Below are 26353 nucleotides of genomic sequence, written 5' to 3' on the forward strand. Positions count from 1 at the left end.
AGTCTTACTGCTCAAACATATGGCTCTGGGATACCTTCGTACAATCCTTAATATAGATCACAGTATATGCACAAGAAAATAAAAGTGCCTCACCTTATTCCCTATTATAGATTTATTAAAAAAAGACTAAGATTTCAAAGCTTTATAAATGTTGAAAATCAACGACTTAGATGATCTGGCCCAAAAACCAATAGTTTTTCTGTACTTTCAAGCAGTGAATTTTTTTAAATCAATGAAAGCTCTGCAGCATCTGAGACCTCACACATCAACAATGAAACTTCACTTCATGCTTATTGTTTTAGTGAAAACCTTGTGCTATTTCTCAGTCTGACAGTTATGAAATGACATTTGTTAGCTCCTTCATAAAAAAACTGCCTGCCAGCCTTATGCTATCCCTCAGACTCCGACTTAGCTACATGGTCGGTCTCCCAAAACTCTTGCTCTTTCCTCCCTCTTCAGATATCTTTGTTTTATAAAACATATTTTATAAAACATTCCAAAAACAATGTAACAATTTGCTAAAAAAAAGGCTGCAATTATTGCCCCAGGGAAGTGAGAAAATCCAGCTGAGCACGAATGAAACCTCGAAGTCAAGAGCCACGATCTCCCATCCACCATTTTGGAGTACTTTGTTTTTCTTGAAAACCAAAGATCTTTGCATTCAATTATTGATAGAGAGTCTGTAGATTCCTTTATCGAATTATTTCCCCTCCAACTCTTTGAACCTTAGAATCGTAGAGTTTTACAGTACAGAATGAGGCCATTCAATCAATCATGCCTGCACTGATTCCAAAAAAGGCTACCCAACTAGTCCCATTATCCAGCCCTAACTCCACTGCAGTCATCCTTTTCAGCTGGGCAGAGATATGCTCTAAAAATTTCTGCATCTGAGAGACAGTATTTGCAAGTTTGGATTTACCCCGATTTACCCTATTTATTCAGCTTTTCTCAATTGAGCTTTCTTCATTGGATCAAAGGTTTGAGATTTTAGCTCCACTAATTCAGAAGAAAGTGAAGTGTTCCATTCTTCTTTCATAGCCACTTCTGCAAGTGGTTTTTGAACAGACTGTTGGAATTTCTAATGTGCCTCTGATATCTGACTAATCCAATGGATTGTGGGTAGTGTGGCCACTAACGTGCTGGTATACATGGAATTGCTTGTCAGTAGTATTCACGATACAGAATATCTGCAATGTCTTGTATTTGCAATCTAACACTATTGATTAGTCACATGGATCTGGTGAACCACAGCATCCTGAAAGTTTTACATTCATAAGTTTCATCATGGTTTCCCATGTCTTTATGTACATGTATTTTAGAATCCATAGACATACTAAATTGATACTTGCCTCTGTGCCATTCTAAGCTGCATAGAGCTTGAAAAGCAAATTTGGACTGACCTTTCTTGAATTTGCAGCCCACATAACACAAATCAAATTTAAATTCTGGTCATCTGGGGACATTTGAGTTGTATTGGCATTTCTATTTGATTAAAATGGAGTAGTGACAGCTTGAGGACGTGTAGTATTGTGAAGAATATAATTATTGAAGCTGATCATTTCCTCCATTAGGAAGTGTCACTGCTTGAGGTTAAACTGTAATTAACTGTTATACTAAAAGAACAGACCAACTTAGCAGCTGCAAGGTTTAATCAAAAGGATTCTTTACACGCCAGAAATAATTATTGTTATCAGTTGAAAACCGAGTACAAGCAGCGTCTCAAAAACATGAGAAGTGTAGTTAGAATTGAGGTAAAGAATTTGATGTGTTATGATAACTGCAAGTGTAATAAATGATTTCCAATTGCTACCATCAGTGAGATTTATCTTTAAAATTTAAAGTAATCATTAAGAATATTAAAAGGATGCCTTAGAAAATTTTGCCGTATTCAGAGATTGGTCATATTATGTAACTTTCTGCTGTCAATTATGAAACTAGTATCTGAAAACAATTTTACACAAGTAATACTTAGCTGTTTAAGAATGGGAACAGATATGAATGTTGTTTAGAAGAATGGAAGTAGAATAGGTAGAATAATGAAAGATAGATAGACCGGAGGCTGGAATAACACAGTAGGTCAGGCAGCATCTGGAGGAAAGGAGAAGTCAACCTTTCGGTATTACCCTTCTTCAGGACTGGATGTGGGAATAGGGGGAGCTGCAGATAAAGAGGGTGTGGGGAAAAGGGGTGGGGGTGGAATGGTGGGGATAGGTGGGCACTGGTGGTAGGTACAGCCTGGTTGGTCAATGGGAGAGTTGAATGCAGTTGGTGGCTGGAAGGGAGGGTCAGAAGGTGGAGTGGAAGGGAGGAGGCGGGGCTGGAAGGGAATCGAGGGATGGGTAGGAAGGTTATTTGCAATAATAATGCTGAGTCCTGTGTTCCTCCAGCTCCATACAGTGTTGTCGCTGACTCCAGCATCAGCAGGTCTGGCTATCTCCATATCATAAGAGGACCGGGTGTGATGTCTGTAAAATAAATGGTAAAATGGAATAAGATTCTAGGCCCGAAACGTTTGGCCTGCTGTGTTCATCCAGCTCCACACTGTGTTGCCTCTTACGACATGGGCTGCTTTTAGTACAGTCACCCTTTCTCACTTAGGCTCATTATCACATGATATGGATTGCATTCAGTATAGCTAACCCGTTTTCTCCTACTCTTAGCTCTTATTGTCACTTATTAAGCTTTTCTTCTGTCTTCACCTGCTATCTATGCACTTGTTATTTACCTATCCCTTTAATATCTCTCTGCCTCTGGGCTCTATGTCCACCCATCTGCTCACATTGCTGTTTCACCACCCACTACCACTCCCACCCCAACTCCCTCCACTATGGTTTCAACATAAATATCAATTTTTCCCAGCTGCTAACAGTTCTGATGAAAAGTCAGCGGGCTTTAAACATTGACTCTGCTTTCTTCCCACAGATGCTTCCAGATCTGCTGAGTTTCTCCAGGAAATTCTGATTTTTTTTTTTAACAATCTGCTTACCCGTTTTTCTATGAAACTAGATAAGCTCACATTTGTCCACATAATACTACATCTGTCATGCATTTGCTCACTCACTAAACTTGTCCAAATCACGCTGAAGTATCTCTGCATCCTCCTCATAGCTCACTCTCCCACCTAACTATGTGTCCTGTGCAGCTTGGAGATATTACATTTCATTTCCTCGACTAAATCATGAATATATAACATGAATATCTGGGGTCCAAGTACTGAGCTCACAGTGTTCCATTAATCACTGCTCAGATCGAAGAGATTGCAAAAGTGTTTCTCAGCAGTGAATGAAGCCACCAGTGATGAAATGGAGGTTGAGATTGTAGTCGTGGAAAAAAGTTTCCATCGATAAATCAGTTTGTCATGGATTTGATTGCTGGATTAGAGCAAAGAAGTTTCATTCAGAGCACCTGTTCTTGTCTGTCTACATGAGACAAGAAAATCTTGTCAAATTATGACCTAACTTTATTGGACAAACCAACAAGATTAGTTTCAGAAGATAGGCAAGAAAAGTGGTCACCATCCCTATGAAAGCGCCTGGACAAGTGTAATAACCCCATTGGTGAACAGCCCATCGAGTGCCCCCATCAGTAGTTTAACCAAGGAAACCACCTTTGTACGAGCCAGTGTCTTCAGAATAGTAGAAAGGAAGTGAGATGAGGAAGGTGTAGTTTAGAGGATTTGTAGAAATTCCAAGTGCGTTGCATCGATCTTCATCAAATATATTTAACTTTTCTACTCTTGGTTATTCCTTTTGTTGTCAAAAATATAGATACACATGCATATAAATAGCAGCCTACCATGAAGTCATATGGGGATGAAATGAATGCTTTAAAAACTCCTGTGCTAACCCTGGGATTTGACTTCCCATGGTTCAGAAAGTTCTCTTGCTAGCAAAGACCTCTTCCAGTGGCTGTCAAATTAGAGAGCTGTTACCTGTATAATGTATGGCTGTGATCACAGAGGCCAGGGGTGGCGTAATGGTAAGCTTGGAGGGCTGGGGAAGTACTTTATGGACCTCCTGGTTCATAAGTTAAGAGCCATTCTCACATTACAGTGGCTGCCATGTTTCCATAGGTCTGAGGAAACCAGGCCTTTACTGTTAAAATTAAAAGCTAAACTAAATTAGCAGCACACCTACTTCCCAAGTACTAGTCAATTAGCCCTCCCAAACCATCAGTCCACAAACCCCACCCCCACAATCCTAATATCTCACATCCCCTTTGTTAAAACTGGAAATGTCAGGTTGGAGACAGGCTGAGGTCAAGTTGCCAATTCTATGAAAATGACTGCAGCGAATTTGTGCAAACATCACAATCTGTTTTAATGAGACATGATGCTATTTGTACCATAGAGCTTTATTACACCTATTAAACAATAAGCATCTTGCCTGTATTCTTGCTCCCCAATGTTAGTCACAGCTAAACTGATTCTGAATATAACTCTATTAACATCTATAGCACAAACTTCGAAAACCATACACCCTGGGCTTTCCTCCCCCAGAGTAATTTCCTTATTACTCTTTAGCATAATTGTAGTAATTAATCAGATGATGTATAAAAATGTTAAAAGTCTGTCCCCGATCATTCTAATTCCACAAGTGAGCCTTTCAAACACTTAGCGGAGGCCTATGTACTGTAATTTATTTCAATTCAAGAGGACAGCTTTCCATTCAATTGGGCTTTATCTTCCTTGAATAATTAATATTGTGATAGCAGTCATTTCTTTTGGAGATAACACAATGGGATACACAGCTTGGGCAGTAAAGTACCAATCACACATAGGCTTCAATTTTATCTTTACAAGGGACAGAACAGGAACAATGACAAACTCATATGTTTAGGCGTACAGCAATTTTAACTCCTGGGACTTATTTCCATATTTAACATTGAACTCCTGTCCCAACAGAGTAGAAATCACTCTCTCGGGCCCTGGAGAGAGGAATCCTGGGATCAGGGAGGAATGTTGCAAGAAATCAAGTAAAGGATGAGGAGAAGGAAGGGTCCAGAGTTGAATGCCAGCAGGATAAGAGAGAGGAAGACCCAAGGTTTTCTTACTCATCCCAGAATAGCAATCTTGACCCTGTGGCATTTGTCTAAAAGCCCAACTGAGTCAGTATGGTGCTACAGAAAACTACCATCTTTTCTGGTCTGGTTGACAAGTGATTCCAAACCCATGCACCTGGTCAACTCATCTTAAAGTGGCTAAGTTTGTCTTCATGCGTCATAAACGTCGGATATTCATATTCTGGGAATATAGTGAATCGAGAATCGCCAGGAGCAATTTTTGTCTTCAATGTAAGAAAATGGGGAAAGTAACAACACAAAGGCTAAATGAGGGAAGTCTATGAGCTAGTGATTAGACATCAAAGATAATGGGAACTGCAGATGCTGGAGAATCCAAGATAACAAAATGTGAAGCTGGATGAAGACAGCAGGCCAAGCAGCATCTCAGGATTACAAAAGCTGATGTTTCGGGCCTAGAACCTTAGGCCCAAAACGTCAGCTTTTGTGCTCCTGAGATGCTGATTAGGCATCAAATTCATTTTCTGGTCATAAATACTGAAGAGATTTGAAGGCATGCGTGCCTATCCTTTCAGTAAGTAAGTATTACGGGCAAAACAGTTTTATTGTGTTTTTGTTGAATCAATTTCTGATAGCCCAGCTGTGCTAGGCAACTATCGAAATCAACATTATCAAACAAAGCTTTGTGCCAGTGCTGGCTGACATGTATGACCTCTATCAACAAGCTGCAGTTATTGTGTACTTGATGTTAACGAATGTTTAATAGAAGTTCATGAGTATTAACAGCTATTGATTTCAGTATGACTGGCTGCTGATAAGGCAATTTTTGCATGTTATTGTGCTGTTGCAACAAATATCACCTCTGAATCTTGTCTTTCCTTATTTCCTCAAGAAGTAATGATGAATGATGTCAATGTTTGGTATTGATGAGTTCTATACAGCTTTGCGATAATGTGATGCCTTAAGCATGCCATTGGCTTGCGGTTACATGTACTATCAGTTTAGTGGATGTTATGTCATTTTTTTTAATATCAGTTACTCAAATCTGCAACTATTGATTAAGAAACCTTCCTTGGAAAGCCAGGTAGTCTAATTGGCTGACAGCACTGTCGACCCCAGCAGCAGCAATATTCAGGACACCAGCACATGGTGGGTGGGAAGTGGGGGCTCATGGTGAGGCGGGAAGGTGAAGCTAGGGGCTGGGGATCTCAAACGAGAAGCTGAGATGGGAGGGATTACGAGGTGTAGATCTTGGTGGAGCAGGGAGTGGAGACTGCTGTGGAAAGGATGCCTTTGAGGGAGATGCTCCTTTCTCCTTTCAGCCTGGAATGTAAACTGACTGAGCGGCCACACTTGCCCCTGCCCTTCTCCTGAACTCTTCCTGCCAGCCTTCTACTTGAGGCAGGCTTGGAAGCGTTGTTTAAATGATCAGCTGTCTACTTAAGGACCTCAGGTGGGGCATGTACCAGTGGTACAAAGTTGAGGAGGGGTTGGGGTGGGTGAAAGCGAGGCTGGAAGATCTCCTGCGGATTTTAATGCTCCCTTCCTGCCTGCAAAAAGGTCAGTGGGGAAACCAGAAAATGTGGCCCCGAAGATTTCAGTGGACCCCGAGCTGAAACATATCTCTATAAATAGTGTAAGTGTGAATGCTCCTTAATTTACACGTTTGGTTTCCTGTCCTTATTTGTCAAAAAACATCCAGAACCCAGTTGTGATTCATGATTGCCCTTTACCAACAATTCTAGCTGATAAGGGTGGAAAGTGATGAGCCAGTGGTTGGCAGAGAACCCTCAAGAAAATATTCACAATGATATTCAGAACAGATAATCATTGACTCACAAACAAAGCTGTGGAGAGTATCTTAGCTCTATCATGCCCCTTGACTTTGTAGGAGGCTTCAACTAAACTGTGCACTAGAAAAAATGATGTCGCCAATTCAGACCACATCTGGATTCGCACAAAAGCCACGAAAGGATAGGGTCAGTGTATTCCTGCACACACTCAGCAGCTGCACCCATTATGGGTTTGATGAAGACGTGCTAAATATGGAATGGTCATCAAAGCCTTTAATTCTTACTTCAACAGGAATCTCACATGCGCCCTAGGAATTTCAACATTGTCACTCAGAGCTCTGTTCTTATTACTTTGGTAATTTTTCAATGTTCACCACTTCAGAGCAGACATGAGAAGGCCCCTGAATGCCTGAATGAAGCAGAGCTGTAAGACAAAAGGCAAGGAATCAGCAAATCGCCATCAAGTCTGTTTAGTCATTGATGTACAATGACGCTTCTGTCCCAGGATAGACCACTTTCAAATAGTCTGCTGCGTGAGGTAGTTTTCAGCTCCAATTCAGAAACTTAAACATGCAGCTGCCAACCACAGTTGCTGATGTGCTACTGAACACTTGAGTCCCAATTATTATTTTTTATTAGAGATAGTAAGAACTGCTGATGCTGGAGTCTGAGACAATACAGTGCAGAGCTGGAGGAATGCAGCCGGCCAGGCAGCATCAGAGGAGCAAGAAAGTTGATGTTTCGGGTGAGGACCCTTCTTCAGAAATTCTTCCTTATTTTTATATGAAGCTTGGAATCCAGCTTCCAATTTTGGTCATAGGCATTTCAAATTGGACACAGGGGAGGTGATCTCCATTCTTGCAGACATCCCACTTTGCTTGAAGCCTAGTTTCTTCAGCTGTCATCTCTTTAAGACACAGAAGGTTCTCCGAAGGTACAAAACCAGATGATTGCCACAGTTCATTATTCAGGATGAGAAATGATTGAAACCCTTCCTGTCATCCACAATCAGATGTCATCCTGCCTAAGCTGCAGAACCTGCACCGATTTATTCCTTATTTGTAAGATGGATGAACTGAGCAATCAAGATAAACAAACAAGTTCAAGAGGAAGGTTTGGAAACTATTCACATGACTTGGGAAGCTTCAATCAACTTACCATATCACCCTGAAACCTACTGCCAAGTCAGTGAGCTATTCATCTCAAGCAAGGTTCCACACTCTCTCTTAAATAAGGTCGGAAAGGAGATTGATACCAGTTGCATCAGGAGAGTGATGATAACCCACTGTAACTCAACCCTTCTTTGTGCTCCAGCACATTTTCAGTACCCTAACTTACCTTCTTTATGCTTTTAGCTAGACTTCAGGCTATTCAACAAGCCCACTGAATTTAAAACTCACCCAGTGAAACTCAGCAAAGCTCACAGATAATTCAGTCTTTACAAAATTTAATGTAAACAATGGTTTTTGGTAGCACCTCTGAGATGAAAAATATAAGCTATCAATGATCATTATTACTTCTTTCAGAATATTCTGCTTTAATCTGCTTTTCTGCTTTTAAGAGTAGCAAGTTATGCTGCAGCTCTATAAAACTCTGTTTAGACTACACTTGGAATATTGTGTTCAGTTCCGGTTGCCTCATTGTAGGAAAGATGTGGAAGCTTTAGAGAGGTTCTAGAGGAGATTTACCAGGATGCTGCCTGGAATGGAGCGGAGATCTTATGAGGAAAGGTTGAGGGAGCTTTCTCATTTGTGCAAAGAAGGATGAGAGGTGAGTTGATAGAGGTGTACAAGATGATGAGATGCATACATAGAGTGGATGGTGACAGACATTTTCCCAGAGCGGAAATAACTATTACGGGCAGGCATAACTTTTAGGTGATGGGAGGAAGGTATAGAGGGGGAGCCAGAGGCAGGTTCTTTACACAGAGAGTGGTGGGCGTGTGGAATGTGCTGCCGGCAGTGGAGTTAGATACTTTAGAGACTTTTCAGCACCTCTTGGATAATCACATGGAGGATAGTAAAATGTAGGGTATGGAGGGTAGTTTGATCTTAGTAGGATAATAGGTCGCCACAAGATCGTGAGCCAAAGGGCATTTACTGTGCTGTATTATTCTATGTTCTATGTTCTACGTTCTATGAGTTATGTCCCTAATTGTCTATTGTTTGGGATCATCTCAGCAGCCAAAGTCTTGCAATGCACCAAGAATGGAATCCTAAAGGGCCCCAATGGAATGATATGTCACATGGATGATATTCTTAATCATGTCTCTACCATGATGGAAGTTATTTAGATATTTGCAATTTGTGGATCTCATAATTAACCACAAGTTCCCCAAAACAGCTATCAATTCCTTGAGCGATAGTAAGAACTGCTGATGCTAGAGTCAGTGATATCACAATGTGGAGCTGGATGAACACAACAGGCCAGGCAGCATCAGAGGAGCAGGAAAGCTGATGTTTCAGTTCGGGACCCTTCTTCCGAAAACGTCAATTCCCTGGACAACATTGTATTTGGCGTCGAGGAGAATGCCAAACAAAAGACTGGTAATCAAGAATTTTCCCCTGCCCTGGACAATCAATGAACTCTAGTTCTTTATGAGTATCATTCAACACTTTAGCAAGTTTCTACTCAGCCAGGAACACATCTGTGAGCTATTACTGGCAGGACCAAGCTTGGTATCGGGCCAGGCACCAACAACATGGCTTTTATAAGAAAATATTTCTTAAAGAATAAAGAAAATGCTCACATCCACCAAAGCCCTAGTTTGCCTACTCAAATTTGCCTACTATTGTTGCAGTCAACACATCCTTCAATATCTTAGGAGCTATTTGTTCCAGATCCAAAGTAATAGCTCCCAATGACTGGCCTAATATCTCCTGGGCAGTTGGAGCTCCACAGCAGAAATATACGGTCATTAAAAAAGATGCCCTAAACGTGCATTTAACCTAGAAAAAGGTTCTCAGACTACACCCTGGGCCTCAAAATCTCAATCCAGACATATCACAAACCATTGGCAACCTTCCTTAAAACCAACCAGCTGGCAAATATACCACCCCAAATACCATGGTTCTGAATACTTTTTCCACAACGAGACATCACTATGGAAATGCCTCAGGTTGAATTTATTTATCTTGTCTGTAAAACCTTCTCATTGTCTTTGATTATTAGGACAAAGAAAATTTCAGTACAGGAACAGGCCCTTCGGCCCTCCAAGCATGCACTGAAATCCTGTCCGTCACAGACTAAAACCCCTTACCCTTCCGAGGACCATATTCCTCTGTTCCCATTCTATTCATGTATTTGTCAAGACACCCTTTAAAAGTCACTATCATTTCTGCTTCCACTACCTCCCCCGGCAGTGAATTCTAGACACCCACCTCCCTCTGTGTAAAAGGCTTGCCCCGTACATCACCTTTAAAGCTTGACCCTCACACCTTAAACCTATGGCCCCTAGTAACTGACTCTTCCACATTACGAGAAAGTTTCTGACTGTCCAGATTGTCCATGCCCTTCATAATCTTGCAGACCTCTATCAGGTCCCTTTGCAACCTTTGTCATTCTAGTGAGAGCAATTCAAGTTTCTCCAATTACTCCTCATAGCTAATGCCCTCCATACCAGGCAACATCCTCGTAAATCTTTTCTGTACCTTCTCCAAAGTCACTACATTGTTCTGGTAGTGTGGCAACCAGAATTGAACACAATATTCCAAATGCGGCCTAACTAAGGTTCTAGAAAGCTGCAACATTACCTGCCGATGTTTAAAACTCAATGCCTCGGCCGATGAAGACAAGCATGCCATATGCCTTGTTGACTACCTTTTTCACCTGTGTTGGCACTTCGTGGCCTGTGTACCTATATACCCAGATCACTCTGCCCGTCAGTATTCTTAAGGGTTCTGCCATTTACTGTATATTTTCCAACTGGATTAGATCTTCCAAAATGCATTACCTCACATTTTTCTGGATTAAACTCCATCTGCCATCTCTCTGCCCAAGTCATCAACCGATCCATATCCTGCTGTATCCTTTGATGGTCCCCAAAACTATTCGCAATTCCACTAGCCTTTGTGTCATCGGCAAACTTATTAATTATACCAGTTACATTCTCCTCCAAATCATTTATATATATTACAAATAGCAAAGGTCCCAACACTGATCCCTGAGGAGCGTCACAAATCACAGCCCTCCATTCATAAGCACACCCTTCCATTGCTAGCCTCTATCTTCAATGGCCGAGCCAGTTTTTTAAAATCAATTTTGCAAGCTCACCTCTGATCCTGTGCGACTTTACCTTCTACCTCAGCCTGCCATGAAGGACCTTGTCAAAGGCCTCACTGAAGTCAATGTAGACAACATCCACTGCCCTACCCTCATTGCTCATCTTCATCCCTTCCTCAAAAAACCCAACCTAGTTAGTGAGACAGGTCCTCCCCTTCACAAAACCATGTTACATCTTGCTAACACACCCATTGATTTCCAGGTAGCAGTACATCCTGTCTCAAAAAATCCTCTCCAATAATTTCCCTATCACTGATGTAAGGCTCAATGGTCTGTAATTAGCTGGATTATCCTTGCCACCTTTCTTAAACAAAGGAACAACATTGGCTATTCTCCAATCCTCTGGGACTGCCCCTCTAGCCAGTGAGGATGCAAAGATACTCTCAAGACCCTAACAATTTCCTCCCTTACCTCTCTCAGTTTTCTGGGGTATATCCCGCCAGGCCCTGGGGATTTGTCTCCCTTAATGGTCTTGAAGACCCTAATACCTCCTCCCTTTTGATCTCAATATGACCCCAACCATCTACACACCCTTCCCCAAACTCATTATCACCAAGTCCTTCTCTATGGTGAATACTGATGCAAAGTACTCATTTAATATCTTGTCCATTTTCTCTGGCTCCAAACGTAAATTCCCTTCACTTTGTCTTTGAGCAGGCCAACCCTCTGCCTGGCTACCCTCTTACTCTTTATATATGTATAAAAAGCCTTGGGATTTTCCCTAATCCTGTTGGCCAGTGGCTTTTAATGACTTCTTATAGCTGTCCTGACACCTTGCTTAAGTTTTTTTCAACTTTTGACTTTCCTTGAATTTTTTCTTGTCATGTAATTTTCCGAGTTATTACTAATAGTGGTCTAGTGATGTTACAGTTCCCCCACTTCTATAGTGGTTAGCTCTTTGTTCAAAGTGACTTTCATCACATATGTATCCCTGAGATAGTCATCTCATACAACAGCCTACAGTTCACCAATAGTCAATTGATGGTATGGTTTTGCGCATGTTATAGGTTCACCTCGATCCCGGTAAGGCCTAATGGAGGAGAGGGGGAGGGCCGTATGGTCAAGGTCATGTTAAAGCTAAATGAAGACACCAATCTGACCCAATGTTTTTATTTACTGGACTGTACCTTTACACAAGGTTATGATTCCTCCAGAGTTCTGAATTGATAGAACATTGCACTCTCAAGTTCCGTGTCTCTGGCATACCCTTTGGCCAGGTGACAGAGGCTGACTTGGATAGGGCCAAACAGAAGCAGAATTACACAAGCCAAGCTGTTGCTTTCGACAAGTGCTGTAAGGTACAGAAATTGCCAGTAACTGGCCCAAGGAAATCTCTCTAGATTCTGGTCCAGGAATGATCTGGCCTAGTTCTGAGTCTATTGGTTCACCGACATTCTTACTTTGTCAATATTGACCATGGAATCTTCAACTGCAAGAGATTGGTGTTGGTGTCACCTTTGCAGACCTCATTTGAGTGCTCATAACCATGGAAATATGCTAACCACCTCAGTGGACTGTTTACATTCTCCTCACCCAATGTTTGTGTTCCTATTCACGTTCTAAAGGGATGAGGACAAAGGCAGATTAGTTGAACCACCATGACATCTTACTGTCTGACTCAAAGGGCCTGACAGTGACTTCAGCAGATGAAGGTGGTAGTAGGAATGGAATATCAAGATAAATAGTTTATGGGTAGGATGAAAGCTTTGGATGAAGGTGTAGCATAGGGAATTAATAGCTGTTATGCCAATAGCGAGAGTTACCGTGATGTCAGTTCACATGGAATAGAGATCTGAGGAATGTAGGTTCAAATGGCATCATTTTGAACCATGCCTCTGTAAATAGTGTAAACAAATATTCAATAGTTTACACAGTCCTCATGTATCTGAAAGCCTTCAAAAACTGGTCAAGATATTTTTTTAACATCAGATATCGATTCTCAAAATGTTCTAGTGTTATTTGTTCTCAGTGATATGTAGAGAAGCCATTGCAAAAGCACTCTGGTTGTGATGAAATCCATTGAATATTTAACAAAATTATTGCGTGAATGTGTAAAAAAAAAGTCAGTCGCATATTTTTCTTCCAAAGCTACAAATCAGTGCAAGATTGGATGCTGAAAAAGCTTGCCATAAAAAAATGAACTTCACGAAGGATCTAAATTTGATTTAAGTGAAATCTCATGGTAGAAGCAAAGTGATTTAATTTGTCTTGGGTTCTAGGCTTTGATGAGATGCTTGCTTAGGAAAACTAAATAATTATAAGAAGAAAAAAGTGAGAATTAATATAATCCATATCAAAGAGTTCTTTTTTTCACTTTTCAATATGTCAGCTTTCCAAATTTAATTAAAAAATGCTTTCTAACTTTCTGGCATTTGCTTCTCATGTGGCAAATCATAGACATTTATATAAGCTGTCTTCAAAGGAGAAAACCAAGCCATATGCTCTGTCCTATACTTTCCTATAAATGTACAAACAATCCCTCAATTTGTTTTTGAAAGGATCTGTACTTTGTAGAGAATGTGAGGATCGATAACTTTGCATTCTGCCCATTGATGTCTGGAAAGGGCCTGACTCCAAACATGCTGGTGGAAATGGAAATGTTCTCGCTTCCACCAGCTATCAACATGAATTTGGAACAATCCTATTGTATAACCCAGGCCCGTTGCAATGTTCAGTTATCATTTGGCACCAGCAGTGTGTTAAGCACTAAGTGTGTTATTCATAAAATTCAGAGAATAAGAAATCTGCTGTCATAATGAGTGTTTGAGGTAAGGAACACAAAGGGTAAGTTGGATATGTAACCTCAACAGGAAGACATCTGATACATTGATAGGGTGAGAACATTAAGGTCAGGGGATGTTCTTGAAAAGCATAAACATTGACATTGTCCTGGTGTGCTGAATGGTCTATTTCTTTATTTGTAATTGCTCAAATACAGAATGTTTAAGCTGGGCAAGTAACCATGATTAATCTACAATACTATTGAACAACAGCAACACCTTGCTTTTTAATAACAACATTGATGTCACAAAATGTTCAAAGTCAACTCATAGGAGCCTTAAGGAACAAAATTTGTCACATAATGGTATATGCAACCAAACGTCTGGTCAAAAATACAGGGTTTAAAAGACCATCAAAGAAGCAGAGGGGAATGTAGAAAGACTGAGAGGTTTTGAGAGTGAATTCCAGCCTAGGATCCTTGTTGTTAAAGACACAGCCACCAATGGAAATAATGGAAATTGGAAAATCATAGAATTAAAAGACTATAGAGATCACAGAATGTTTTAGGGATGAGCTCTTAGGATCACAGAAAAGAGAGGGGCAAAGTTTTGGAGAAATTAGAATGCCATGCTGAGAAGCATTGCTGTATTGGGAGTTGAAGTTGTTCAGTGAGCACAGGGTGACTGATGAATAGAATATCATAGATGTGATAATGGGAACTGCAGATGCTGGAGAATCCAAGATAACGAAATGTGAGGCTGGATGAACACAGCAGGCCAAGCAGCATCTCAGGAGCACAAAAGCCGACGTTTCGGGCCTAGACCCTTCATCAGAGCGGGGGATGGGGTGAGGGTTCTGGAATAAATAGGGAGAGAGGGTGAGGTGGACCGAAGATGGAGAGAAAAGAAGATAGGTGGAGAGAGTATAGGTGGGGAGGTAGGGAGGGGATAGGTCAGTCCAGGGAAGACGGACAGGTCAAGGAGGTGGGATGAGGTTAGTAGGTAGATGGGGGTGCGGCTTGGGGTGGGAGGAAGGGATGGGTGAGAGGAAGAACAGGTTAGGGAGGCAGAGACAGGTTGGACTGGTTTTGGGATGCAGTGGGTGGAGGGGAAGAGCTGGGCTGGTTTTGTGGTGCAGTGGGGGGAGGCGATGAACTGGGCTGGTTTTGGGATGCGCTGGGGGAAGGGGAGATTTTGAAGCTGGTGAAGTCCACATTGATACCATTGGGTTGCAGGGATCCCAAGCAGAATATGAGTTGCTGTTCCTGCAACCGTCGGGTGGCATCATTGTAGCACTGCTCCACAGAGGTTCACCTGCACATCTGCCAATTTGGTATACTGCATCCACTGTACCCGGTGTGGCTTCCTCTACATTGGGGAAACCCAGCGGAGGCTTGGGGACCGCTTTGCAGAACACCTCCGCTCAATTCGCAATAAACAACTGCACCTTCCAATCGCAAACCATTTCCACTCCCATTCTTCAGATGACATGTCCACTATGGGCCTCCTGCAGTGCCACAATGATGCCACCCGAAGGTTGCAGTAACAGCTACTCATATTCCGCTTGGGATTCTCTGCAGCCCAATGGTATCAATGTGGACTTCACCAGCTTCAAAATCTCCCCTTCCCCCACCGCATCCCAAAACCAGCCCAGTTCGTCCCCTCCCCCCACTGCACCACACAACCAGCCCAGCTCATCCCCTCCACCCACTGCATCCCAAAATCAGTCCAACCTGTCTCTGCCTCCCTAACCTGTTCTTCCTCTCACCCATCCCTTCCTCCCACCCCAAGCCGCACCTCCATCTCCTACCTACTAACCTCATCCCACCTCCTTGACCTGTCCGTTTTCCCTGGACTGACCTATCCCCTCCCCACCTCCCCACCTATACTCTCCTCTCCACCTATCTTCTTTTCTCTCCATCTTTGGTCCGCCTCCCCCTCTCTCCCTATCTATTCCAGAACCCTCACCCCATCCCCCTCTCTGATGAAGGGTCTAGGCCCAAAACATTGGCTTTTGTGCTCCTAAGATGCTGCTGGGCCTGCTGTGTTCATCCAGCCTCACATTTCGTTATCTTATAATAGAATATCATATGCAGGATACAAGAAGCAGAATTTTGAATGAACTAGTTGACAAGAGCAATTGGCCAGGAGGGTATTGGAATTTGGAGGATTTTAGCAACAAAGCAGTTAACTGTGGGAATAGGACACGAGGTAATTAATTGTTAAAAGGTGGATATCGGGACATTTGGCTTCACACAGATAATGAAAATAATTTGAAGTGTGAAAATGCCGTGTCATATAAGAGCCAGTTATGTAGAATAACTGGAAAACTGCAGCATCTTCCTAGATCATTTTTGTTATTCATTCTCTTGTTGTATATATCATTGACAAGCTGAGAATGTACTGTCCATTCTGGTTACTCTGATAAAGTGATGGGCATTTGTCTTAAGCTGCTGCAGTGCATGACATGAAGGTGCTCTCGCAATATTGTAAAGTAGGGCACATGAGGAATTTGACTGAATGATGATGAATACATAGTAAAATAGCTCAAAGTCAGGATTATGTGTGATTCAATGGAGGCCCCAATGGTGATGACCTTCCGACACACCCCCAGCACTATGTGCCTCATGTCCACATTGCTTCGTTATCAACAATCTCCAGCAACAACAACTTACAGCTCACAATCAAAGCTAAATCTCACCCTTACACACTGTTGTAAAGCTCACACATCCATCACCACTTGTACATAGTGCCAGTTATTCTGTCAAAATGAGCTAATTACTCAAAACAATTGCACTGCATTCACTGGCAGTGCTCACCATCATTGGCTGAGGCCATGACCAGTTGCAGGTTGAAAAAAGTGAAGGTGCTAGATGGCTATAGCAGCAGTCCAGAAATTTGGGCTCCAACAGATCTCCATAATGGTTGAGGTGCTGTTTCAAGAGAACACGGGACCCAAAAGTTAAGTACTTTCTCAAGGTGAAAATACTCATCCTCCAACTGCTACCCACCCCTACACCCATCTGCCAGGCAGCTGGCCCTGCTGCTGCCCGACTGCAACAGAATAATATGAGAGAGTTTTTTTAACATATTTCTTATGGAGTATGGACAGAGCTGGTAGGCCAACATTTATTGCAAAACCCAAATTGCCCATGGGGGCAGTTCTGAGTAAGCCACATTGATGTACATCAGGACTCATCTGTAGAGCAGACCAAGTAATGGCGGTAGATTTCCTTCCCTAGAGGACATTAGCAAAGCAGCTTTATTTCATACAGCAATCGACAATAGTTACATAGCTGCCATCAGCCAGACTTTTTATAAACTTAAATTTCACGTTGCCCATGGCTGGTTTTAAAACTCTGTCTCCACATTATCAGCCTGAGGTTCCAGATTACTAACCCAGTGAAATTAGCACTATACCTTCACCTTCCCTGAAGCTGGGCCTGCTCAAGGGTGTCCAATCAAACCATCTTCACTCTTCCCCATTAATCATTCTGCAGCCAATGCATAGGAGCAGGGAGGCAATGTAGGTTTAAGTGAGGTGAATAGTTTGACTTTTGTGTAAAATATTGGATGGCTTTTTTCAAAATGTCTTTCATCAGAATGTTTTAGGATTGTGTTTAAAAAGATTAAATTAAGATGCTAGACTGGTATTAAATGGGATGTTAAGATTGGGTTTACTGTCAAAAAGGCTTACTGCAGACACTCTGGGGAGAGGGGGTCTTATCTTCTTCGTCCTCAGTTACTTATTATAAGCCAAGCAAGGGATGTTCCTTCATGATCTCATGATCATGAGATTATGTAGGATGCAACAAACCATCGAGCTCAGAAGAATATTTTGGGGCTCCTACAGTGTAGTCCAGATAATGGGAGTATTTCTTACATTCTACAGTCCTCTGTTCAGCAACACATATGGTTCAAATTGGATTGGCAGAGGTGACTGACCCAAGGAAATGGTAACAACATGTGTCAGGATTTCCTGCCTTCATTCCCAAACCTGACAATTTTCACAAGGGTAGGGGGGTGGTTTTGGCAGACATTACCAAACTGAAATCTCCCCTATCATAAATTCAGTCCATTTAGCTGATTTTCAACTCATCAAGAGCTCACCTTCTGAAATTTTCTAATTTTCATGTGATTGGCCAGCTCTTGGGAGGTGAGTCTGGCTGAAAACCTCTAACCTATAAGACCAGAGTTGAAGTATCACTTGTTTGAAAAGAGCCAATGCTTCAGTGAGAAAATTTTATGATAATTAACATTTCCCTATACTAACCCGGGTTCCAACTCTCCATCTACCCTGGCCAATTAGAAGGTTCAGATGCTTTCAATTTCTTTTCATCATGCACACATGGCAGTTGTTGCGAAGGTGGCTATTCTATTTGTGGATTAGGAGGCAAGACATTAGAATTTGGTGTTTGTAAACTATTGGTATTTGTGAAATGTTGGTGTTTGTAAAATGCCATGAAGCAGTGTGTGGTCCCTTTAGAAGATAATGTGCTTTTTTTCTATGCTTTGATGTTAAAAATGGATGTCTGTGGGTTTGCAGGTGCACAGAGCATTTGTATCAAAAGACTGTACTGTGAGTAGGCAAAGCAGCACATTTACCAAGACAGCAGGCTTTTGAGAAAAGGACCACCACGCCAGGGCGAGAGGCTGCCATGTTGGGAGGCTGCCATACTGGGCAGGGAAGTCACCTCACCAGGTCTGCGCTTAGTCCGAGGCTGGGAGTCTGTGGCCTGCAGAAGAAACAAGACATAGAAACACAAAAGAGAGAGAAAAGAAAGGAAAATGGATGGAGCAGACAAGCTCTGCCTGAAGCCTCCTTCTTGGTTGCCATCTTGGGTACCTTGGATGGCAAAGTAATCTGCTTCACACAGTCAAGGGGAATTAGCAATGACAGTTCCACAAGCACAGGAGATTCCAGTCTTGTTTCTTTGCTGTGATCACCATCATCTAGTTAAACATAAGGCATGCCTGCTTCCATATTTCCACAATCAACTTATCAAATTTGAGATCATCAGTTGAGATCTCACTATTTTTCTTGTGCGTCGGGTATATCAGGTCATGGTTATCAATTGTAAAAAGTTAATTTACTTAGGCTAAATTCTCTCATGAATATGCTTTCAGGTTTAATACCTGTAGAATAAAGGATCACTGCTGGAACTTGTGTGCATTCCATATGCTTAACTTCTGAATTAAACTAGCAGTAAAAGCACTTCTAAGAAATTAATTCTGTTCCCCTCAGGGTGAGTAATGTTTTGCACGCAGCTCAACATTGTTCCTTTCTACACTGCAAAAGTGGAAATGGATGATTAATGGAAATGTTGAAATGAAGAAAATTTCACAGCAAGCCATCTTGTATCTGAAATGGTAAAGGGCAATTTAATATTTTGAGAGATGAAGAGGAAGCTGGCATTAATCAAATGAAGTAAGAGTTAAAGGGAGAACTCTAAACTGTACAGAGGCTTTCACTGCGATAGTACATCATTAGCTTATGTACAATGGATTTTAAAAAAAAGCTCAGATCTTGGAGAGATGAGCACCACAGGGGGTAGTGTGCAAAATCACTCTCTCCAATTTAATTTTGATTTAATCCCTTCCTCTCTTCCTATTCTTTCTTTATTTTTGTGTTGTTGCACTGCTGATAGTTGGCAGAAGTTATAATTTGTTTGTTTGGTTGATTGCTCAAGTGATTTGGTGGTTTTTCAGAGTTGGTTACTTGTTTATTTGGGTGATTGAATGATGAGGTGGTAGGTTTATGATGCATTAAAAAAAGAGCTGAGTTCTTCTGCTTCTCTTATTTGGCTATATTCACACCTGGTTGTCCTTGGAGAGGGGGCAAATGACATCCACCAGTAGCTTCAAAGCTTTTAGAGAGAGGTGGGAACCATAAGCATTATCTGCCCCATTAAGAATGTTTTGATTTTGTTCCTTCCTTTGTTTCTCAACTCCTTGACATTTTTCTTATTGTTATACTGCCCCTGGTGGGAAGTATTTGTAATTTGGTTATTTGGGTGATTTGAAAAATTGATGATGAGCTCCTGAAACAAACTAAATGTTTTCCATGTGGTTCTCTGTGTTATAGATAAAACTCAGTGAGTCTAGCAGTTGGTTGAGTTTTGAAAGCTGGAGCTCAAGCTCATGAAGCTGGCGATACTTCCTGCATTTGAGTTCATTAAGATCATGAGAAGTTTCCACTCCTCTCCATATGCCATAGGAATGGAATTCCATTTGGTCAAGCTGCTCTGCCACACCTTAGCTTTTACTCACGTTTTTAGTTATTTTACTGTATGTCACATTAATTACTTTAAGTTATTTTAATCTTACATGCATACTATTAACTAAAATGAGAAATTCAACTGGAGAAGATCAAAATTTCTCACCATCACTCAAAACATTAGCTCCTTCTCCTATACTTATAAATTCTTTCCTTCCTATGAGAGATTAGAAATTATGATTGGCAAAAAAAAACTGGAGTTGATTCAGTTCCTAACAGTAGCTGCTCAATAAGTAATCAACACATAACTTTGTTGTTATATCACTCATAGATATTTTCTCTTCTCCTCACAGTTTTATTTGGTATCCACTCCCTCTCTCATGCTATTAATTGGTAATCTTTGTCTCAGAGGTGTCTTCTTTCAAATGCTTACTCTATGTAGTCTGTGTGCAGAATCCAAGCTATGTGCAAGTCTGAGGTCTTCTAGCAATGTAAATAGATAGACTGGTTCAAAACTTCAAGATATCTGTCTCAACAAGGACACTATTTATTATCATAAGACCAAAACCTTTGGGAGCAGAAGAAGGCCATTTGGCCCATCAAGCCTGCTCTGCCATTGAATGAAATCATGACTAATCTGATAATCCACAACTTTCCTGTTTCTACCCCAGAGCTCTCAATTCCCTTACTAATTAACAATCTATCTATCTCAGCCTTGCATATACTCAATCACCTTTGATAGTACTCTGCAGTAAAAAATTCCGCAGATTCACCAACCTCTGACAGAATAAAATCCTCTTCATCTTATTATATGAGATTCTCTTTATTCTGAGATTATGCTTCTTTATCCGAGACTTTCCCAGAAGTGAAAACAACCTTTTGTCCAGAATTTACAGCATTTGAGTAAGCATGTACCTTGTTAAGCCTCCTAAGAGTCTTATGTTTCAAGGACCAACATATGGGAATCATACAGTTCATCTATACTTTCCGCTGCCTCAGGAAAGGAGCCAACGTAGTCAAAGAGCCTTCCTACCCCAGTCATACCCTCTTCCGTTGGGCAGAAGATATAAAAGTTTGAATACACGTATGAATAGATTCAAGAGCAGTTTCTTCCTAGCTGTTATCTGACTTCTGAACGGACTCTCAAATGTTAAATAAAAAAAACGAAAGAACTGCGGATGCTGTAAATAAGGAACAAATAGAAAGTTCTCTCAAATGTTAGAGATAATGGGAACTGCAGAGGCTGGAGAATCCTAGATAACAAAGTGTGGAGCCGGATGAGCACAGCAGGCCAAGCAACATTTTAGGAGCACAAAAGCTGACATTTCAGGCCTAGCACCTTCATCATCTGATGAAGGGTCTAGGCCTGAAACGTCAGCTTTTGTGCTCCTAAGATGCTACTTGGCCTGCTGTGTTCCTCCGGCTCCACACTTTGCTCTCAAATGTTAATTCTGATCTCTCTCTCTGTCACCTTCTCTGTAACTGTAACACTAAATTCTGCACTCTGTTCTGCTGCTTTGATGCATTTTGTATGGTACGATCTGCCTGTAGGGCAGACTGTGTCTCGAAATATGTGACGGCATTAAATCAATAAACAAATTCAGCAAATAAATCATACTGGCATATTGTCATCCTCACTCTGAGGAACTACCATGCGCACATATCTGTTCTACTCAGAAACCGTTCTGTATTTTCTGTCCAGAGCCAGCATTAATTGACAGTCCGTGGTTACTCTGAAAAGGCTAGTCATATTCATTTAATCATAAGTAGCTTGATAAGCCATTAAGAATTAACCATTTTGGAATGTAATTGCAGTCACTTTGCCCATTTGGGGGAAGGCAGGTTTACTTCCTTAGATGTCTGTTAAATATTTCCAGAATATTTATTGAATTAAAAATAAAACCATCAAATGTGGAATTGGGTTTCATATTCTACAGAACATTGATGCAGACCTCAGGATTTCTAGTCTAGGAATATAATCACACGCTCTGTAAAAATATTTCAATCCTTTTATCCATCCCACACTGAATAATCTCTTGGCTAGAATTTACAGCATATCCTGGGTTACCCATTGATGTAGGCTTGATAACACATTTTTTCTGATCCATTCCATCTCAATGATCCACAGTGTCATTCCCAAATTAAGGTACAAAGGCAGAAACAAGACTATGCGTTTAAACAATGCACACCAGAGCCAAACAGCTGCTATTTCTGGCCCTTTTGTCATGGATTTTAAAATCAAATGTTTAAAATTCTAATTCACACACAAACAAAAGTTAACATATAATGTGTCAGCCGTGAATCAGAATGTGGCTACACATTCCTCTCTAAGTCAGAATCTATTTCAGAGTCTTGAGCATGTAACATATGCTGTCATGCAACTCTCAGGAAGGGCTACACTTTCTTTTAGAGGGGATATTAAATCCAGGCTGTACTTCCTCTTTCACGTGGACATAAGTGATCCCCTGGATCTAGAAGGATTTTTCCAGTGGTCTGACCAATAGTTCTCATTTACTTCATTGCTGTGTGCAGTTTCATGTTGTATATACAGTGATTATAGTATAGTATAGACTATATTACAATATCGGCTCTCTTTCAAAAGCTTTAAAATATTCCTGCTTTCCTGTTTACCTGAAAGTTTTCCATAGTTTGCTAAGTTTTCTCATCCTTACTTTCAAATCCTTCCCATGGCCTCATCCCCTCCTTGCTCTGAAATCTTCTCCAGCCTCACCGCCCTCTGAGATATCTGTGCACCTCTAATTTTAGCTTCTTAATTTTGATCACTCCACTATTTTCTGCCACACCTTGAGTTGCCTAGGCCTTAAGCTCTGGAATAGCATCCCTAAAGTTCTCTGACTGTCTGGCTCACCTTCCTCCATAAGACAGCTCTTAAAATATCACTTTAGCCAAGCTTTTTGTCATGTAACTTAAAATCTGCTACGTGCTTCAGTGTCACATTTTGATTTAAAATGCTCTTGTAAAACACCTTTGGACAGATTCTCATATTAAAGGCACTGTCCACGTATAAGTTTTTGCTATAATGGATTAACAGTTCTTTCATATTTCAGTCCTTTTCTGGCTAGGTTTATTCCTGTACCAACCAGTCTCCCCAAACATCAGCTGATATCAGTTTGAGCTGTTTGGAAAAACACCCCAATGTAATTTAGTCTCTTTGCCTTTCAAGATTGGGTCAGTTGTTGATTTTAAATGAAATTGCCCTATCGGAGTACTATGGTGAAGGATAATTTCATAGCAACCGTTACCAATACCGCTTAGTCAAAGTTCAAGCCAAAGGGCTGCAAACACTGAGTATAAGAATCGCTGTCTTCAATCCTTCCCCATTGCTTGTAGTTGCTTATTATGTGAGTCATTAATAAATGAATTATTGGCCGTACTTGCTGATGGTAGTAATCGTTTATTAATTTAGTGCAATGGCTTTATATGTGCAGTTTACAGGATAGAAGTGCAAGTGAGTTTAATAATGACAGCCCCTCCTTCCTCATGAATAACACACACTAAATCAATATAAAATCAATGAGTTACTAACAATAGCAAGATGGGAAGTATTTGCTTGTCTCAGGTTTAAATGTGTTTATATTCCAGTTTTATGGATGACTGACTCATTGTTCAATTACTGTTTTTACCAAAGAGGGTAAACACTGGGTGGGGGAGGGGGGAAGTATCATAAAATATTCTAGTTGAAAGCTTTTGTAGTGAAGAAAAACTGATTTTATCACTCCTTTTCAACAAGGGAGCTAAAACCTCAATGTCAATATTTCTCTCAGAAATCCCTTCCAGAGATTATGACTGAAAGTATTGGTGGAATTTTGGTTTCAGATTGTGACCCCAGCATAAGAGTCATGTGGAGCTTGTCATCCCAGAGGCTAAGGGAACAGTCACAGAACAGGGTTTTACAGAAAAAAAATGAAAATTACTGCCTGGAGACTTGCTCTCCAATTGAAGAAGGTGGGCAGGACCAGCAGAAGGTAAAAAGTGAGAGAGAGAAAACAAATAAAGAAGACTCTATTTTGAGGTGCCCTATCCCCTACTTTCTGAACATTTGAATTAGAATATGGAATCTAGAGCGAGCTCACCATTGTGGAGGCAAGTCCCAAGGTGATCATAGCTGTAGAAAGTTTGTCTGTGTTTCTGACCCTCTGGTATGCTCCTGGGAAGTGGTCTGGCCTCCTGTGGTTGGGGACACAGGATGATAGAGGGATGGAGATGCCCATTAGGCCAACTGTAAAGTTCACAGTATACATATGAGAGGAGATATTGGTGGCTTTTACATATTCTTTGTTCCTAATTCATTACCTGCCATGAGCTGGTGAGTAACACAGCTGCCTCCTCAATTTTACCTTCAAGAAGATGTTCTCAGGATGAGGTGATTCTAATGAACTTATATCATTTGTGTGCTGCCCACTGTCAACTCTCCCCCATTGCACCCCAATAATCCTACCTCAAACATTCCATGTCAAGCAGAGATACAGTTATGCAACGTTTTCAGTTGCTAAAGTAAAGATCCAGAAATCATTAAATCCTGCCTTGGTAATCTTGGAGTTTGGTATTTCTTTTTCTAAAAAATTGAAAAATAAAGAGCAGATATTGATAAGGAGAGTCACTGAGGAAGGATCATTCAACCTGAAACATTAACTCTGATTTCTCCCCACAGATGCTGCCAGACCTGCTGAGCTTTTCCAGTAATTTCTGTTTTTGTTTCAGATATTATAAAAACTGTGTGTGAAAATGCCAGATTGTCTCATAACCAGCATTTCAAAATTCTTGGCTGTAAACTTTTGGGATGTCTGGGAGTTGGAAAACACTTTATACAAATGCAATATTTTCTTTACGATTTATTTTTCATTTATGTTCCAGAGGGCAGGAGATCATATACCGCTCTTTCTTCTGACCTATATGATTACAGTCACACAGTAATCTCATTGATTTTTAACTGTCTCAAGTGTGACTATTCAGCCTCTTCAGAATTCTGCAAAGAATGGCAAGGCCCCACTGACTTTAATAAGGACATACCACAACATTTTCATGTCAGGTAGTGATGGGCACTGAATATCTATCTCATCAGTGATAAGTGTTTTCATTTCATGAATCAACAAAGATAAATGTGTAACTAAATAAACATAGAAGGAAAACTCTGGGGTAAATGGAATTAGAATAGGCAGGCCTGGCAAGGAACCCACACTGGGACAATGAAATTAATTGAGCCCTCTTCCAGCACAACTTATATGATTCCTTGAGGTGCATTTTATGCAGGAAGTGAGCCATACTTGGAATTGTGACTCTCCATCATTAGATTCTCGGGCCAGTGTTGATTCAAGTTGCTAGATTGTGAAATACAGTCAATGGCATTTATTTGGGGAACGGTGAACAATTTATAGCACTATAACTCAGAGGTGTATCTTGATGTTTGGGGGATGTGGAATTGTGGACAGTAGCACACAGAGGAGACAGCCCATTTTTCCTGCTGTGGCTTACTGAAAAGTCTATTCAATTACACTACCACTTATTGCAGTTTCTGGTGTTTTATTGAACTGTAGATCGATAGTTCTTTTTGCAAATAGAAATGTCATTCCTTTATTATTTGGACAGATCATCTGTCTGTATTACAGCCATGCTAAAAATAGTTAACAGGAAAATAAAAGGGTATTTAATTGAAATACTCTACATATCAGAGTTCAAAGAATGGCTCATGTTCATGCAACATGGAAAGGCCAGTTAAGGGGGAAAGCTGTGAATATTATGTGTAGGCAACACATCCAATTACACCAACAAAGGCAGAAATGACTCATGAGGACCTGGAATTAAAAATTATTTTAGTAGATTGCATGTTTTATGCTATTATAATTTTCAATGCAAATTCTGCTATTATCCCACATTAATCATTTTTCCTATTAATTCTCTTTGCTTACCGAGAACTGTAATAAGCTGGTACTTAAAATCTTCAGTATTGTAGTCTGTGCCAGAGATGAGGGGCGACACTATTTGAGAATAATACTGAATATGATGAGTGGCGTGTCCAGTATTGATCACTGAGATACACTAAGAAACAGTCAAACTGGGATCAGCGTATATAATATATTTACAATCAGGATTTAATTATAAGGGACTAGAGGAAATATTCAGATTATTAACAGGTGTCCATAGGCATATAAAATAGTAAAGAATTCAAACAGTAAGTAGTATTGTCAAGAATAGATAATTTTAATATTATATATTTTAAAAAAAAGAAGTCTGGCTTGACCTTTCAAAGATAGACACTGCATCCAAAAAATGGCTGCAAGAAGTTACATAGCCAATTCTTGTTG

General features: G+C 40.7%; 1 long non-coding RNA gene across 2 annotated transcripts in view; it reads right to left on the reverse strand.

Moving 5' to 3' along the window:
- Positions 1 to 1649: 1649 nt before the first annotated feature.
- Positions 1650 to 26353, reverse strand: part of LOC125451408 (uncharacterized) — a 48435-nt gene continuing 23731 nt past the window's right edge. The window contains exons 2-3 of one of the 2 annotated variants that reach the window (XR_009445807.1): positions 18419 to 18549; positions 1650 to 2465 (exon numbers count right to left, since the gene is read on the reverse strand). This is a non-coding gene — a long non-coding RNA (uncharacterized LOC125451408). The remainder of the gene's footprint in view (positions 2466 to 18418; positions 18550 to 26353) is intronic. The other variant, XR_007247291.2, reaches the window with a different exon arrangement.

The sequence above is a fragment of the Stegostoma tigrinum genome, chromosome 5, assembly GCF_030684315.1.
Source record: "Stegostoma tigrinum isolate sSteTig4 chromosome 5, sSteTig4.hap1, whole genome shotgun sequence".
In the NCBI taxonomy this organism is placed as follows: Eukaryota; Metazoa; Chordata; class Chondrichthyes; order Orectolobiformes; family Stegostomatidae; genus Stegostoma; species Stegostoma tigrinum.